The following is a 19,059-nucleotide window of genomic DNA, read 5'->3' as shown; positions in this document are numbered from 1 at the left end:
TCCAGTTTACCAGTCAGGCCTGTTTGCAGAACTTCCACTTGGCTGTTCTGGGCAGGTCTGGGCAGTCTGGCCGCTCTGTGTTGACAGAGGGGATTGACAGGAAAAGCCTCTATTTCATGCGGATGCATTCTATTGGCAGAGGTTCTGTTTGGAAACATCTGTCAACACTGACTTCTGTCAACAGAAAGCTGTAATGTAGACACAGCCTTAGGGTATGTCTTTAGAGTTAGTGCAGGTCAGCTGCATTCAAGATAGTTTAGTTCTAGTGAGAACAATACCTGAAGATACCAGGAACAATATCTTGTTAAATAACTGCCCCAGTATCCCTTTGTCTGTTATCTACTTGAGGAGTTCTTGGTTAAGTGCTGGTCTCCGCTTGTCATCTAGTATGCTTTTAAGGAGCACATGAAATCTTTTTCCAGGGGATAAGGCAATAGGTCATGTTTATTGAAAGCACAGATTAATCATTAAGAAAAGCATATGCATCCATTCACACTTACATACCCGCCTTCCTCCAGCTGGCTTTATAGTTACCAGTCCTTATTAACAATGAGGACTTCAGTGGAACCTTTAAAGCCTGACAAATTTATTTGGGCATAAACTCTCGTGGGCAAAATCCCGTGAAATTTGATTAAATGAGTTTTTGCCCACTAAAGTTTACTCCCAAATAAGTGTTTAGTTTTTAAGGTGTCACAGAACTCCATGCTGTTTTTGAGGATACAGACTAGTACAGTCCTTGTTGCCTGAATCAACCTAGTGGCTAGCTAAGCTGAAGATGAGTTGGGAGCTGGGCCTCAGTTAGATACACATCCAATACTCAGTTGTTTATTGAAGTACAACTCACAGCCTTCTGTTACCTATATTTGTAGTAAAACAAAACAACAAAAATGTAGCACTTTAAAGACTAACAAATCATTTTGTTAGTCTTTAAAGTGCTACATTTCTGCTGCTTTGTTTCATTAGTCTGTATTCTAACATAGCTACCACTCTGTTACTATCTGTATAGTAGTTATAGTAGTTATCCCACATACAGGTTGGTATCAGCTGGTATTTGCTCAATACGAAATGGCTGTTCTTACAGTCACCTTTCATCAGTTATGTCTGGATCCTTCACACAAGCTGAGCACTGGGTGTTTACATAGCTTCTGCTTAGTCTGGGATGGATGCCTGGCACTTCAGGGTTGCTAATAAGCACTTTGGCCATAGCGCTTCATTCCTTCACACCCTTCTTCTTGTCATTAGGCCCACCTACTACTAGCTTCAAATTGCCCTTAGCTATCCGCACACCATACATTCCCATTCTTGCACAGAGCAGTACAATAAGACCCCTTTTTATGTATAACATAATAATGTAATAGCATGAAATTCAAACAACAAAGTATAAGATTCTAACAGAATAAGGCAAAATATAGACAAAGTAATTTAAATACAAACAATGCAATAAATGCTCCTATTTCTATTCTTTATTAAGATGACCAATTATTTCTCATGTGAGGTTGTGTAGATGCTATATCCTAAACACCCTCATATAAAAAGAACCCTTAACTAAAAAACCTAAAATAATTTCATTGAAGTTGGCTACCATTGTGCCTGATAATGAATTGCTTCCATCTGACAAGAGGATTTTAAGGCTGTGCAGATACATGCCTTACACTGGAATTCCTAACAGCCAGCGCCAATGCACTGCTGTCTCTCCATAGACTATGAACATTGCTGCAGTTATCAATTACCATGTACCTCTTTCTAAGCAAGCACATTTTTTCTTAAGGGAAAAACATAGGAAAAAAACCCCCAACAATAGTTAAGAGATTTAAACCCCCTACTCAACACAGCAGAAGTCAGCCCTCAATCTTATGGGGCCCTAGCAGGGCAAAGTCTTTCCAAACCTTCAACTAGGATAGGGACAACTGTTGGACAAAAGGTCCTTCGATATGCAGGATCAGGATGAGTCAATTCAGGCTTATCCTTTAATGTTAAAATCCTTTTAACTTTTTTCCTAGTCTCTGAAAAATTTGGCCACCAACAGTTTATGCTAACCATTCCAGAGGCTGGAGCTCTTCAGAGCTGTTTAAGTTCAGTGGGTATGTCTACACTGCAATAAAAGAACAGCATCACAGCCACAGGTGGCCCAGGTCAGCTGACTTGGGCTAGTAGGGCTCAGGCTGAGGGGGCTATAAAATTTCAGTGTAGAGATTTGGGTTAAACTGGAGACTAGGCTTTGACACCTTCCACCCATGAGGGTCTCAGAGGCCATACTGCACCGTGTTTGTCTATGCTGAAACTTTGAAGCCCCATAGACGTAATCAGTGTTGTGGGATTTTTATAGGCAGTTCACCTTTACCATCCCCCCAGCTTCATCACACAGACTGGTTTTCAATTCCTGGAGAAGTTATGGTAACATCTTCTCTGGAGCAGAAGACAAGAATCCATAAATGATTCACATATTTAATACAAATGGTCCCCAAAAATACTGCATGGGGTTGCAAAATATGTTACAGAGGCTGCTGTCCTCCCATGGCTGTTCTTGCTGTTACCAAATAGTTTTCCTTTGCCCCAGAGACAGAAAGAACAGATGCTGTAAAGAGGTCCAGATTATGTGGAAGAAGGTAGATAATACTTCAGCTGGGCTGAGTCCAGCTTTCAGGCCAAATGCTTGACACTTGTGATGGAACATGAGAATTATCACATGCCTGCAACATTTAATTTTTAGATTACTCATGAGCTGTTTTCAGCTCTGGAATTGTAACCCCAGTGTTAAGAAATGGCATTTTTCAGAGGCTGCGGTGTAAGTTCTGGGGCTATAGAGTCCTTCAGAGGCTGAAGCATGTGAGATTAGTTAAAACTTTCTGTGTGGAATTTGTCAGTCAGACAACAAGCAACATGTCACTGTGTGGCCCTTTCTGAACTGTTTTATGCTTATCTACCAACACTCATTTACTCCAGTTCATTTGTCTACTTGTTCAATAAAGTCGCTATACATTTCACAAAGACTGCAACCTAATTCCCTTTGGGTCCTATGCCTTAATGAGAACTTCAGATTCAATATCGGTGGCTGGCAGGATTTTGCTCATCTTGTTAAATCTTTCTAGCATCTAATTCCATATGTCAGCAAGAGCGGGTTACAAGGTTCCCATCATATCCATGTAGAAAGAATTAGCCATTGCCTCAAGATTAGCATCATCTAACTGATCTGGATCACTTGCAGGTAACTTCAGTGTTCTCTTGTATATGATTGTAATCACCTTATAGCTGAAGACAGGCACAGAAGTCAAAAGCTGAAAAGTAGATTTTAAGGTACACAACTGGCATACCTAAAATTGTGTATCAGCCATCAACGTTCCAGGTGAATATAGACATAGACTTTGTGTAGATGCTAGCAAAGTTATTTGCTGTGTAGACATACATTAAGGTGCCACCAGGTTTCTTGTTGTTTTTACAATACTGTGTTGACATAGTAAAAAGAATACATCGAAGAACTGGTTCTCTCACATTCAAAGCATGCTGGAAGTATTTCGGACCTTTGTGAGCATATACAGAGCAATTGGCACTTCTTCAGGTGGGAAAAAAATCGTTCTTAAGGGCAGCTTTCCCTGGGTACAATTTTATGTAAGTGGTACATTTTTCAGAACTAAATTAAATACAGGTCAGTCATGGTATCTCTGAGGCAGACAGACGTTATTAGGCTGCATCTGTGTATTAAGTCTACATTAAAATAATAGAATGACTTTTCTGAGGGGGGTTGTAACCCTTATTGTAATCTTTTGTTGAGTAAGAAAGAGAGAAATGGACAACTGGATTGGGACTAGGGGGTCCATATTTCCCTAGGCCAAATACAGGACACCTGGAGCTGGGGGCGGGCAGCTCCCCAGCTGCACCTGCTAAGCAAGTGCAGCTCCCTGGCTGCCCTATGCCAGGGAGCACCAGAGCAGGGCTGCTGCCCCATGAGGAAGGTCCACACTCGCAGAGGTACTCGCCCCGTGGGAGGGGCGGGTTTACAGATGACCCATGCTGCTGGGTGCCAGGAATAGGGCTGCAGCCCTACCGGTGTAACTCTGCTGGTGTAGCTCCTGGCTTCTCCCCAAGCAGGAGAGCTGGGAAGGGGCTGCAGCCCCAACAGTGTTCTTCCAGCTTCCCCATGCCATTGGGAGCTGGGAACAGGGCCATGGACCCACTGGTGTAGCTCCTGGCTTCTCCCCACACTAAGGGGAGCTGGGAATGGGGCTGCAGCCCTGCCTGGCCGGGTCTCCCTGGCTGGAGGGGTGGCTTCCCAGGGCACCAGATCCCATTGAAATCTGAAAAAGGATTCCCTGATACCCTGCCTTACTAACCTATAGCACAGCCCCTGCTGGGTCCCAGTCCTGCTGCTGCCTGTACATGTGGCCACTGATTATGTGCTCTCCAGCCAGCAGCTGCAGTTGTTCTGACCTTTGGGAAGGGCAGCTCAGCAGGGAGTGTAGATATGGGACAATTAGACCTTTTGTTAAAATAAGTTGGGGCATCTTCCTGCCGCCTGAAATAGGGGACTGTCCCGGCCAAAATGGGATAGATGGTCACCCTAACTGGGACTGAAAGAGTTAATCTTTTAGGCTACACCTACATGAGAAGGTTTTGTCGACAAAAAACCTGTGGAGCATCTACACACAAAATGCATTTTGTCGACAGGAAGAATGCCTTGTGATAAAAAAGCCACGTAGATGCTCCTGGGGCCCCACTGTTGACCAACAGGGCTTCTGGTTCATTGGGCAGCCCTGTTTGCTGAGCTTCCGGTTGGCTGTTCTGTCAAGAGAGCAGCTGGGCAGTCTGGCTGTTATCTGTCGACAGAGCAGATTGCTCTTTCAATCCACTTTTGTGTGTGGAAGTGATCTGTCGACAGAAGTTGTGTCAGAAAATCTCTTCTGCCAACTTCTGTCAACCGCTTGCTGTAGTGTAGACGTAGCCTCACTGTTCCATATGCAGACTGGGGCCAATTATTGATTTGAGCTGAGTGACTTGGTTTGAAGAAAAGTGATAAGTCATTTATTATTCCAGAGCCCAAATCAATGATGAATCAAGGAAAGTGCCATTTAAGACTTCAAGGATGAGAAATTGCTGATAAATCTAATAAAACTGCACATGGATTGAGAAGTTGAAACCAACTTACTTATGGTATTAAAATAGGTGAGGTAATTAAAGGCAGATTTTGTTGGAACAAATACTGAGGCTTTGACTGCAGCCTCAGTGAAAAGAAAACCCTTGTCATAATAATGTCAAGGCAAGTCAGGAGATTTGGGTGCCTGTTTTATTCAGGGCAGAGGGGTGAGCTTGCTTAAAGATTCAGGAAGCATCCTGAGGGGAGTTAGACAGCAGGCTTTTTTTAATGGGGACCATCTGTATTTTTGCAGCACTAGCATAAGAAGGCCTGGGGCCTCCCAAGTGCTGCTAGAGTGTTACTGCTGCTGCTAATTATTGAGGGAACAGTCAGCTGAAACTGTCAGAGAATTGCTTCGTATTTTGTTCTCCATTTTTTTGCTGAATTAAGAAATAATAATATCTGGTCCAGGTAATTTAGGGGGTCCCTGGTTTTAAGTCTGTGTTCCAGTTCATGGCAAACCTGATAAGGAAGGGGGGAGGCTTCCGAGTCTGCAAATGGAAAAAAAGAGAAATATAATATCCAATCATAGCACCCGCTTCTGTGAGCAGAGGACAGAGGAAATTGAGACTAAGCCCATTGGAAGGCACACGATACTAGTCCTGAGGCAACATGCCATCTTCCCTGATAACATGGAACCTTTCACTGAACTGTCTTGTGCATCAGGGAGTGCTAGCTATACATAGGGGTGCTGTGGGGGCTTGGAGAGTAATAGATCCCCACGACATCCCAGTGCCTGTAAATGCCTGAGTTTCAGCATAACACTGAAATCATTAGCATTAGTAATTGAATAACCTGCATATGAAAAATGAATTCACCACATACGCACAAGCAGCTGGCCACAAAGGTTTGGCAGCATGACCATACGGGTCAGTGGGGATTTCAAATAGTGCAGTGATCATGGCCCTGTAGGGTGTGACCCAAGACATGTGAACTCTTGAGCCATTTAGATGTTTTGGGATTGAAACCTGTTACCTGTCCCACTGTCCAGGCTCCACAAGTAGAAGACAGGAGTTTTCATGTTTTAAGAAGGATATTCCTGTCTAGCCAATGATATCGCATAGATTGTTTCTTAATTGTGTGTTATTGTGACACGCTATACCTGACAATGGCACCCTGGATCTCCATACTCCCCACTGTGATGTGATTATGATGTGTTTTGTACAAACTATCCCTTGCTGGGTGTCATTTACAGACTCTTGATCTGTTGAACTTTACTGTCTTATTGAATTGTGTGTGTGATGGGCCAGGACCCCTTTCAAACTGACACCTGATGTGCTCAGATGCCACTGAGCCTGCTTCCCCTGACAGCCTGGGTAACATGTACCCCTTTCTTGTTGAGTTTAGCTCACTAGCCTGCCTCTACCGAGACATGGGGACAGGCCGTGTGCACAAGGCTGCAGGCACACACTGTAAGCAGCATAATGTGGGTGTGTCTACGCTAGGCACTAAGTTCGAAGTTGTCAAAGTTAGGCACTACATCGAAGTAGCCAGCAGAGAGTCTACACACATTTTTTCCCTTTGAACTAAACTTCGAAGTTAACCCTAGGGAGCCCAACTGCGAAGTCCTTACTCCATTCCTAGGAATGGAGTAGGGCCCTACTTTAAAGTTTAACTTCGAAGTAGGGTGTGCGTGTCGATGTTCAACTTCAGAGTTGCTTAGCTGTACTCTGGGAGCTGAAGCCTGGATAATTATTGCATGTGAGTTAATGAAGTATATCTATGTATGTGTTCATGAAGTATGTAGTTGATGAGGGGTCAGCAACCTTTGGCTCTCAGAGAAATGCACTGGCAGGCTGTGAGACCTTTTGCTGATGCTGACCGTCTGCAGGCACGGCTTCCTGCAGCTCCCAGTGACTGCAGTTTATTGTTCCTGACCAGTGGGACCGGTAGGAAGCAGCAACCACTACATCCCTGTAGGCCATGTTGCTTCCTGCAGCCCCCATTGACCAGGAACAGTGAACCACAGGCCCTGGGAGCTGCCGGAAGCAATATGGCCTACAGGGATGTAGCAGTAGCTGCTTCCTACTGGTCCCGCTGGTCAGGAGGCTAAAATTCAGACTGAGTCCATTGTTGTTTCTTACATAACCAATTCTGACCTCTGTGCTGAACATTTTTAGCACAGTAAACTCTCAAAATATGCGGCTTCAAGTTGTGTGTAATTCTCTTTAATGTGAGTTAAGCACAATTTGAAGCTGCTTTGTGGGTGTCAGCCTACCTAGCTGCCTGCAGCTGCCGGAAACTAGTGTAGCCAGACATGAACCCCTCATTTGGCCTTTTCTTCTTCTCCCCCCCGCCACTAGGAGAGACAGAGAGAGAAACAAGCAGGGGAGACAGGTAGCCTTTGATGTCCTGGGAATGCAGGTGTGCTGTCTCGCCCAGCCTCTCCACTATACACAAAAACCAGACAGTGAATGGGCTAGCTAATGGCCGCCCTTCTGGCTGATCTCGGTAATTAACACGCCTTGATCACTTCCCTAGGAAGAACGGGGAACCCCCGCCCATCACCTCCAAAGGTGCCCAATTGTCCACAATTTACAGGTGCAAATTGAGACTTGCACCTTCCCTGGGAAACCTGGGGTTCAAAACATTCCTCCCAATTGGCCACTTGAGACGAGGAAGAAGCTTACTTGACAAAAGGGGCATAAAGGGGCTTGGCAGCCCCCCCCCCACACTTTTGAGTTTCAATCATCTACACCTGCTGGCCAGGTCTGGAATTAACTCCTGAGACTGTGGATGCCTGGTTCGTATCTACTTCTTCCCGAGGGATTGAGAGAAAGATTCTGGGTCACACTGGAGCTGGGAGGCAGGGGTAAGAATTACACCTGTATTACACTTCTTTCCTATAGGAATTGAGGGAAAGACTCTGGTTCCACCAGGTCTAAGAGGCAGGGGTAAAAATCACACCTGCAACGTGCCTTTCTTGTGTACACATTAATTGTATTACTTTAAGCTAGCTAGTTTGTCTAAAACTTTTCTTAAGTTAAATTATGTTGTTTCCCCTTTAAGAACCACGAGTACTAACTTGTACTTCAATCATTTGTCTTAGTTAAATTGTTTCTATCTTTGTATAAATAAAAAGTAACTGTTAAAGCCTCTCTAAGTGTAATTTTCCTCTTGCTGCTGTACCTGAACTAAACACAAACCAAAGAACCCAGCCTGCCCTGGCTGCTTAGCGTAGCTGCTGGTGTGGCATCACCCCCTTTGCCCCACCAGACCCTTAGCTGGCACCTGCGCATCAGCTCACAACTAGGCAGGCTAAGAGCCCCTTCTCCCTGCCTCCCCCTAGCCACACAGCTGACAGACATGTGGCTGGGGGAAGGCATGGAGAAGCAGCCAGGAAACTGACCAGCCCTGGTGGGCTGGTCAATTTCCTAGCTCCAAGGAGTAGAGAGGAGCTGGGAGCCAGGCTGCCTCTGGTTATTGGCTCTTCTCCACTGGCTGGAGCCAGGTAACTGACCAAGGCTGCTACCTTAGTCAGTTTCCTGGCTCTGCAAAGGGAGGGGATCTGGGAGCCGCCTGGTTCCCAGCTCCCCACTGCTTGTGGGACCCTGGAAACTGACCAGCTCATGGCTGGTCAGCTTCCTCGGTCCCCCCAGAGGTGCGGAGCTGGGAACCAGGCAGCAGCCTGGTTCCCAGCTGCCCTGCACTGGAAGGAACTGGGAAACTGACCAGCTATGAGCTGGTCAGTTTCCTGGGTCTCACAAGCAGTGGGGAGCTGGAAACCAGGCAGCAGCTTGGTTCTTATCTCCTTGCCACTTGCAGGACCCAGGAAATTGACCAGCAATGTATTTCTGGGGTGCAAAGCTGGGACGGGCTGATTTGCCGATGCCTCTCTGTATAATTCATGAGTGCCTTAGAAAATATTCATGCAATTTAACTGGGTGAGTCTCCACATGCTGATGGCTGAGATATCACTGAGCTTGGCAAGGCATTGCTGCTTGTCAGTGTCATAGCATTATGAGATGCCAGGCTGGAGAGTGAAGGAGGTGCAGTGGTCCCCTAGGCTCAAGTTGTATGCCAGGGATCCCATCACAATTGTGAAAGGGCATGTGGCAGCATAAATAAATCAGGAGGCCTGCAAAATTGTCACCGTGGTAGTTATTTATATTTATCAGTACTAGTTCATTGTTAGACATTTTTTGTTTTTTATCTTCTTAAATTATTTTCAAATGGGTTGGTGTTATTCAGCCAGCCGGGTAAATAGATGAAAAACATTTGGTGAATAATTTTTTGATTTTTTTTTCAGTAGATGAATAACAGATTTAGAGAAAAAGTTTGCTTTATTTTCAGAAAGACCTGGTTGATTAAACTTGTCTGCAAAAGTTCAGATTTACTTTGTTGTGCCATTTTCACAGGTGAGTTTATGTTCCTTTTTAGAAGAGCATGTTTTTTGCGTTTTTAACAGTTGTGGTATTTCCTAAAGTGTTTGTCTGTACAAGTTGAAATCACCTTATATAATTCAAACCTGTGCAGAGTACAATCCTTGTACACCCTGTAATGCATAACTTTCTCTAGCTCTCATGACTTACAAGTATATAGATAAGTAAATTCAATAAAATGAAGCTCTCAGAATAGCCTCCTTCAGGTAATGGAATCACCGCCTAATGTCCTGAGTGTGACACTTCCAATTTTTCAAGACTCTGGTGAATCATACCCTGCATTACAGAGCAACAAGAATCTTATATGAGCAAAACCCCATAGCATTTCCAAATTTCATATGCGCTTCTCTTGGGCCTGAACACTACTAGACGGCTGGTATATTTTTAGTAACAGATTTAAGAAGAGCAGGAATTATGGAACAGCAACAATACAAAGAGAGTTGAAGGTACTGTAAATCCAAGATTAGTTATATAAATGTAGATAAGCGTGTCTGCAGCCGCTTGGTTTTGTTCCTTTTTGAAAAAGGACCTAGAGATCAGTCATTTTGTCTTTAGTGTTGTAAACTGGGTGAGATGGGAGAGAAAGAGGGAACATGCTGAAACGATGTATTCAGTTGGCAGCTGGAACTTTTGTACAGCGTTGGTTATAAAATTCTTCCTCTTTTAAAAGTTATAAGGCCTGTAATTTATAGTGCATTGTATCATAGCGTAAAGTTTTCAAGTGCTCTTTTGTGATCATTTGTGAACTGCTGTGTCACTCCTGCAATGCTGGAGTTTGCTGTGACTCCGTACACCATTGCCATTGCTCCCAGCATTGCTAACTTTGGAAGTGCACTCCCCCCATCATGTTTTTTGCATTTCTGGGGATACATTGGGTAAGGAAATAGGAACTGATGTGCTAACAGTGCTCCCATGGTTCAAAAGTCATGTAATAATTCTGCTTCTTTAGGTATAATAAACAGCCACAAGGTGTGCTCACTGTACAAACTCTTCTTACAGCTAAAACAACCTCCTCTCGTACAATCTCCCTAAAAAGGAAAATATATGGAATCATCAGCACAACCATAGTGATGCTTCTTAGGGCTCCCAGGGTGGTGAGTCATTTGTTGCCTGCCTCCAAAGCAAGGGAGTCTTGCTTGTACTGAGCAAATGTTAGCTCCCTGACAAAAATCAACCCTCAAGCACTTGCCACCAGCCCTATCTGTTCCTGGCTCATTGACAACACATGCATCCAAAACCCTTCAAAGTGTCCCCTGTGGTATCCAGTATCAGATTATCGGATAGTCACAGAAATCCCATATTCTCTGGTCCCAAAGGAACACTGCACTTTAAATCTCAGCTCCTGATTCACATGCAGGACTTGAGCTCAATTATAAACAAAAAGAATTTGCTTTAAAGAATAGGGATTCAAATAAAAATCAGTGTAAGGAGAACAATAAATGGTTACATACATAACCTCATTGCATGCTTTCTAGAGGCTAAACTTCACCTTGTTGTTTTACTTCTTCTTGTTAGTTTTAGCATTTGGCTTAGAATGCTAACAGACTCCTATTGTATGACCTGCAATACGGTGGTGCCCCTTAGAAACAAGCATCTCCGGCTCCTGCTCGGAAGGAGGTTGTCTCAGGATGCTCTATCTTTAAGTGACCTATTTGGAAATACAGACCTTGAGAGCATAATTTTGGGAATTTATATATAACTCACATTTTCCATACATTCACACATATATCTCACAATGGGCATGATGCCAAGAGTGACACAGGGTTTCATTACAGACCTTACATGACATTCTTTCAAACCCAGTGATTTCTATACCCCATTGCTCCCTGGAAGTTAGCATCCAGAGGGTCTTATATCACAGCTGCTGTTGTCTGTGACACCATGAATGCCAACCAAAAGAACAAGATTTAGCACTTGACAAGATGCAAAATCCTATGAAATGGTAATTAGACTGTATCTGTGTAACTGTACTATGTCAGTATTACATGCATAATTCTGTGTTTGATGCTCATTTTTAATATACAACTACAAGATACCTAGAGCCTGGTTCTCAATTAAACTGCTAAAGCAATTTTATAGGGAGCTGTAAGTAAATGTGCCTACTACTTACATCCACTTAAAGGCCACTTTCACTGCCAGAATAGTGTTAAAGTACCTTAGTGTAAATGAGAATAAGGTCCTCAGTGTCTTGATATGTGTAAAGATCTGAAGAAATCTGTCCAATAGAAAGTTATAACATAATGGGTGTCTACAGTAATTACATTCTTATTTAAAAAAGCAGTTATTTTTCTGGGCTAATGTTCATTAAGATGCAAAAACAACTATCCTAAGTTCATGGCAAATAATTTTACTTACTCAGATAAGGATGAATTACAGCTAACTCAGTGATGCTAACTGGAACCCTGAAATAGTAGTCAGGCAGCGAATGATGAGATTCCTAGCAGAAGGTGACAGTCAGATTTCATACACTGGAGAGATCCCTAGGGTAACCATTTTACTTTTTTTGTGTTTGCTAGTGCCTATGCATGAGGGATCTAGTTGAGAATGCCTGGAATCATTCCATATAAGCATTGATGTTTTACATATGCAGGTGTCTTTGCTGGCAGCCAGACTGATGCTGCCTTCCAGTTTTAACAATTTTGGATTATTCATTGCTTTAGAAAAGCAATGGGAAGGTGGTATACAGAAGTAAACAAAATGCTCAGTGTTCATAGCAGTGGTAGCAGTTACTAAATACAGCACAGCACCTGAAAGATGTATTCTAATAATCAATTGTGGGCCATTCAGGTACTTGAGTGCTTTCTCTCCTGCCCCACTCTCGCTGGCAAAGTGCTAATACTCTATAACAGAAAAATATCCCCATCTTGGCTAGAACTTTAGGTATGCGTTATTTATGTTTGGATAGCAGTGGTGACTAAAAGCCCCAAGGTCACTGAGCAAAATCTAGTGTGCTCAGAGCTGTACAAACATAGAACAAAGATACAGTTACTGTTCCAAGTTGCTTGAAATCCAAGTAATAAACAAATGTAGGTGCCTGAAGTTAGTTATCATCTAAATTGATACCAAATAAAAGCAGTCTTATCCTTTGAGGTGATCAAAAGGCATTGCCATCTGAAGCCCTTAAGATGGGGAAAGCTACTGCCTCCAAGATTACCCTCCTGTTTTCCTCCACTGAGCTTAATTGGCACTAATGTCAGAACTTGGTCGTGAAGACATAATCCAAGTGTATTTTGAAATAACAGCAGTTATTTTAAAATAACATTGGCAGAGTCTAAATAATCCACGCACTATTTCAAAAGAAATTCAAAATAGCAGGTGCATTATTTCAATTCTGGTAAACCAAATATCCTGAGGAATAATGTGTGTCTCGAAATAGGTCATAATGGGCTCTAGTGGCAGTATTTCACAATAGCAGCATGGTCCTGGAAATGCTATTTCCAAATGTATTTTGTGTGTGGTTGTGTTATGTCAAAATAAGATATTTTGAAATATATCTTATTTTGAACTAGGGCTGTCATGTTTACATAGCTTTGTTGGCCATCATAACTAAAGGGTCAAAAAACAGGTGGGGCATAGAAAATGAATGGTTTCACTCCTAGAAATGGTCTCTTCATGGAGAACTAAGGCATATTGAGAAGTTTTCACAGCCTCTGCCATACTGAACCTGGTCTGTGGATAATAAGTTATAAATGCGGTGTCCAGTCTCACGTGCAATTAAAATTGGAGTAAAATATACAGGGATTTAGACATAAAAGCTACAGTTACACAAGCAAGTTTTGTTGACAAAACTGGTGGAATGTTCACACACAAAATGCGGGTTTTTTTGACAGTTTGTCAACAAAACTTAGTACTTCTGCTGGCAGCACTCTGCCTCTCAGCCATGATGCATAATGCTGCTGTTGACAGATTCTGTCGATCAAAAAAGCTGTGTGGATGCTCTTGACAGACAGGGCATCCAGAACAATGGGCAGCTCTGTCTGCTGTGCTTCTGGATGCCTGCTTTGTTGAGACAGAAGCTGGGCAGTCCGGTTGCTCTTTCGACAGAGCGGCACGCTCTCCCGATTGGCTTTTGTGTGTAGCAGCACTCTGTCGACAGAAGTTTTGTCAGGAAATGTCTCCTGCAGTGACTTCTGTTGACAGAGTGCTGTAAAGTTACTGTAGCCAAAGGCAAAAAAGAGAAATGGGCGAAACAGAAGAGTGTCAATGGGCACAGTAATTATATTGTAACTTGTGGCAGGGGAAGTCTGCATGTAAGACTAAAGACTATAGACATTGGACTTATACCAAGACTGAAGATACTGCTTCAGAATGTCGAGGTATTCTGAAGCAGTATCCTAAACCTCTGCCTCACATACACTTCAAATTTACTAGATACTAAATATGAATACATTAATTTCTACGAATATAATTAGGTTGAGTCCCTACATTTTGCGTAGTCTTATGTGTCAGTGGCTCAGAGCATTATTGTAGCAACACTTTGCTTCTGTGAAAGTTGTGGTTTGAATATAAGTCTAGCTTTAAAGCAATCTTTGTTTGTAACACCCATGCTAATAAATAAAAATATCCCTGAAAGTCTTCTGCCAGTGAGCTTTGCAGATTGGAGCTTTCCCAAGCACATTTAGTTTGGCTTTCATATTGGGTGAGTCAGTGTTTCCTACTCTTTGGCATATTCTATTAATGACTAGTGCTTTAATTTTTCCATTTCTGGAATGGGAAAAATGTCCTTTTAATCTCAGAATTTAATAATCTGTATAATTTGCAGTTATGCTATATTTTAGTGGCATTTTAACAATCCTGACCTGAAACATAAATCCTATGGAGTGCATGAGGAATCAATAAAAATGATAATACTGATATTTGAGCATAGTTTCTTAAACACTACAGTCATGTCTACACTTGGCCAGAATTTTGAAAGGGCCATGCTAATGGCCAAATTGGAGAATACTAATGAGGTGCTGAAATGAATTAGGCTGATAGGAATTAGAGGATTTTGAAGTCTGTGGGGTCCTTTCAAAAAGGGCTTGTGTAGATGAACCATGCATGATTGAAATGCAGCACTTTCCAAGTGCTGTAGCTGGCAACATGCGAATAACATGCTGAATATTCATTTCAGCGCCTCATTAGTATTCTCCAAGTTGGCCATTAGCATGGCCCTTTCAAAATTTTGGCCAAGTGTAGACATGGCCAGTGGGTCATGATGCACAAATGTTGATCAAAATAAACTCCAATAGCACTATCAAAGATACATTTTAATTTGGTATCAGAGATTTTTTATGATTAATCAATAGTTAACAATTTTTATCCTTTTTGTTTTATTCAGAACACCCAGAACATTTTTAAGAAAATTAAGTGAAAAGTATTTTTAAAAGAAACAAAAGCTATGGATATGGTATCAACATATTTTTTTGCAATGTACACCCCTCCTCAGAACTCATTTGTCCTAGAATACCATTCCTACCTGAAGCGTATAATGAATCTGGAAAATTATTCTTTAACAATTTTTTCTTAGCTAACCTCTTCTTTGCTGCCCTTATAAGGCGCTTCCTGTAAATATCTGCACAGTCATTGCTTTGTCTTTCTTCAAATTCTTCCTTAAAACTCAGCTGTGCAGTGATGTGTGGAAATAAAAGCACACAAAGGTTAAGCTCATTGCTTTGAATGTTAATCAGTATCATTTTGTTATTACCTTGTTCTTCCACTGTCTGTAATATCCCATTATTGTCTCTGATCTTTGGACTTATCTGCACACATTGCTGGTTTGGATACAGTTAACACTGGCATGAAGGTACATTATTTCCAATTGGGGATGACTTGTACCTGCAGATTAGAGGCAATGCTATGGGCACGCGCATGGTCTCACAGTATGGTAACATTTTTATGGCCAACTTAGAACAACAATTACTTAGCTCTTGTTCCCTGTTATCCCTCCTTTACTTGTGCTACATTGATGGCATCTTTATCATTTGGACCCACAGTAAAGACACTCTGGAAGAATTCCACAGAGATTTTAACAACCTGCATCCTACCATCAATCTCAGCTATGAGTATTCCACAGAAGAAATATATTTCCTGGACACCACAGTATAGATCACTGATCGACACATCAATACCACTCTCTTCCAGAAACCCCCTGACTGCTACACTTATGTACATGCCTCCAGCTTCCATCCAGTGCACACACCACAAGATCCATCATTTATAGTTAAGCCCTTAGGTACAATCACATCTGCTGTGATCCTACTAACAGAGACCAAAAACTTCAAGACCTCTACCAAGCATTTATAAAACTTAATTGTCCACAGGGAAAAGTAACAAACCAGATTAACAGGGCCAGAAGAGTATCCAGAAATCAGCTACTTCAAGATAGGCTTAAGAAGGTCAATAACAGAACACCACTTGTCATCATGTATGTCCCCCCAACTCAAACCCCTGCAATGCATCACTAAAAACCTATAGCTTATTCTTGATCATGATGCTACACTCCAGAAAGTCTTAAGTGACAGGTTTGTCCTCTCCTTTAGACAACCTCTTAACCTAAGAAAGATTCTCATTAGCAATCACAGGCTATGCTACAATAATACTAATCTAACTCCCTTAGACAAAGGGTTAATGGGCACAAAACAGACATCAAAACACTCCAGATCCACAAACTAGTTAGTCAACATTTTAATGGAATGGGGCATTCTATTAATGACCAAAAGGTATGTGTGTTACTTAAAAACAACTTTTGCACCATTCTTCAAAGAGAAACAGCTGAGCTGGCTTTTATATTCAAATTTGGTACATTAACACATGGTTTGAACTGGGATGGGAACCTTCTGAGTCACTATAGGGGCTTGTCTGCATAGTTGGCTTAATCTAATTCTTGACCTTCCCCACCACCGCTCCACTCTCTGATTTGCTCACCTTGATCATTTTTTTCTGATTTGTCCTCCTTCATTACTGTTTTTGGTTCTCTGTGCCTTAAATATTGAGTCTGTTCTGGTCTGGCTATGGTCTGAAGAAGTGGGTCTGTCCCACGAAAGCTCACCTAATAAACTATTTTGCAAGCCTTTAAAGTGCTACTTGACTGCTTTTTGTTTTAATACTAATCCTGGAACTTTTCCATGCAACAAAACTGGCTGCCAACTTTGTCCACATATTCATTTTGGGGTTACAGTCACTAGACTTAACCATGTTAGCTGCAAGATCAAGGTCACATTCTTGTGTATTTCTATCAACATTATATATGCCATTATGTGCCAACAATGTCCCTATACAATGTATGTTGCACAAACTGGGCAAAATCTTCACCAAAGAATGAATGGACACAGAGCAGACATCAGGAATCTCAATGCAGATGTAAGGAATGTGCCATCAGGAGCTCAATACTGCTGAATGATTTGGAGAATGTGTTCTTCAGAGATCATTTGCATGAAAATGCAAGGGTGTGTATATGTAATGCCTTGTAAACTAAGTCTGATGGGAACAGGCAAAGCAATGACATTTTGTCTATTGTAAACAGCATGTTGTTGTAAAGTCACAGTTTATGCTATCACCCAGTGTAAGAATTGTGGAGTCTCACCAATGCTTGAAAAGTGTGTGTGTGTGTGTGTGTGTGTGTGTGTGTGTGTGTGTGTGTGTAGGGGGCGGGGGGGTGGTAAAAGGCAGTCATCATTACTGTGTAAGATATGGATTCCAGAGGGCTCCCTCCCTCAAAACATTGACAGGGGAGAAAAGGAGAGGTATAGGGGTTAAATCAACTGGCTGGAAGCCTTTTGGCTCCATAGCTGTAAGACTGGTTTGACTAGTTCTTCTACCACTGTTCAAAGGTAAACCTACAGTTAGGTTTGTAGCTATTCTGTGAAAATCCACATTGGTGGCTACTGAATGCTACTAGGGGAAGGTGGGGTAGGGGTGGCTGCCAGGCTGGGTGGTGATGGGGGGCAGTTGGGGCTAGGTGGCTAGCCATAGCCTGTGTCATGGTGTCAAGGTTGGCTGCTACCCAGTCCCAGGCCAGCCACTCCTGCAGCATGCTGGAAAGGTCCCGCAGCGCTGCAGTGTGGGCAGCAACCCAGTTCCCCCCTCCCTGCCCTGATGGCACTGGTGGACAGCCCAGTGGGAGGCCTGTGCAGGGACAGCACGGGGTCCAGGCTGCTGGCCGCCCGACCGCTGGCTATGGGAGCTTTGGAGACAGAAGGGGAGAGTGGGGAGGGGCATTAATCCCAGGCACAGAACCTTGTGCTTCCTCTCTGGGTGCCCTGTGATGCCCATGCCCCACATTTCCCTGTGTGGGTGCCAAGGGCACGGGCTGCTCCACCCTGCCCTCCTGGCCCCTCCACAGCTGGACGGCCTGTGGTGTTGTCCTGGCCATGTGGTGCCATCGCCTCCCCCCCCAACATCTGAGCCCAGGGAAAGCAGCCGTCTGTGGTCCACAGGCCCCAGGGTAGTGGGCATGTGGGAGGGCTGCAGCTACCCTGGGTGGGACCAGACACCCCTTCCCCAGTCACTGGGAGGGCTGGTGTGTGGACCACCTACCTGTGGGTCCCTCCAGGAAGTTGGGCAAGGCATGGGTGGATGGTGCCGGGCTGGATGGGATGTCAATGATGAGGGCCCCCTCCCTTGAGCTCTGGTCATTGGTGGTGGTGTCCAGCCTCTGTGGGCACCTGGTGCCTTCTGTGGGGGCGGGACAGTCCTCCCCCTCTGTCCCCATCTCGGGCTCCTCCTCTGCTGCCAAGACTGCTGTGTCCAGCAGCACAGTTGGGGGTCCTGCCTTCTTGGGCCCAAGGAGGCAGTTGAGTTCTTGGTAGTAGTGACAGCTGGTGGGCGCTACCCCTGACCACCCAGCCGTGTCCCAGGCCTGGCAGTATCCCTGGCACAACTCCTTCACCTTGGACCTCACCTGGCCAGAGTCCAGGTGGGGTGACCCCAGCCAGTGAGGCCCATGGCAAGGTGCTGGAATGTCACCACATTCCTGTGCTGGACCTCCGTCTGGTGCAGGACTCCTCATCTGCCCAGAGGGCAAGGAGGTCCCGTACCTCAGCATCAGTCCAGGAGGGGGCCCAGCGCTTGGGGAGCTGGTTCCCCTCCTGGAAGGGTTCCCTGGTTTCCTTGGGGGGCCCCTGGGATGGGCAGGGGTCAGGGGTGCTGACCACGTTGCCAAGGAGGGCGATGGGCTGGCTGGAGCGCTGTAATTGACAGCTGGCTGGGCGGCAGCAGGGGCTCCCTGCTGTCTGCACGCTCTCGGCTTCCTGTCTGGGGGTTTCTGGGAGCCTGCATCCTTATACACAGCTGAACGCTGGGGCCATATAGCTCCGCTTGTGCTGGGAGCGGCGCCGCTGCCTGCCAGCTGATCACAGCCATGGTGGACTCTCTCTTTCGAAAGAACGGGCCACGGATCATCTACACTTGCTCTCTTTTGAAATAATCTTTCGAAGGAGGGCGCTCTTCCCATCCCGGGAACGGAGGACTGACTTCAAAAGAACAGGGGAGTTCTTTCAAAGTTAATTTAGAAAGACAGCTGTGTGAGTATAGGCGCTCCGCGGGTTCTTTCAAAAGAACTCAGGCTTC

This window comes from Carettochelys insculpta, chromosome 1 (assembly GCF_033958435.1).
Source record: "Carettochelys insculpta isolate YL-2023 chromosome 1, ASM3395843v1, whole genome shotgun sequence".
NCBI lineage: Eukaryota > Metazoa > Chordata > Testudines > Carettochelyidae > Carettochelys > Carettochelys insculpta.
The sequence above is the reverse complement of the archived record's forward strand: the minus strand, read 5'-3'. Positions refer to the sequence as shown.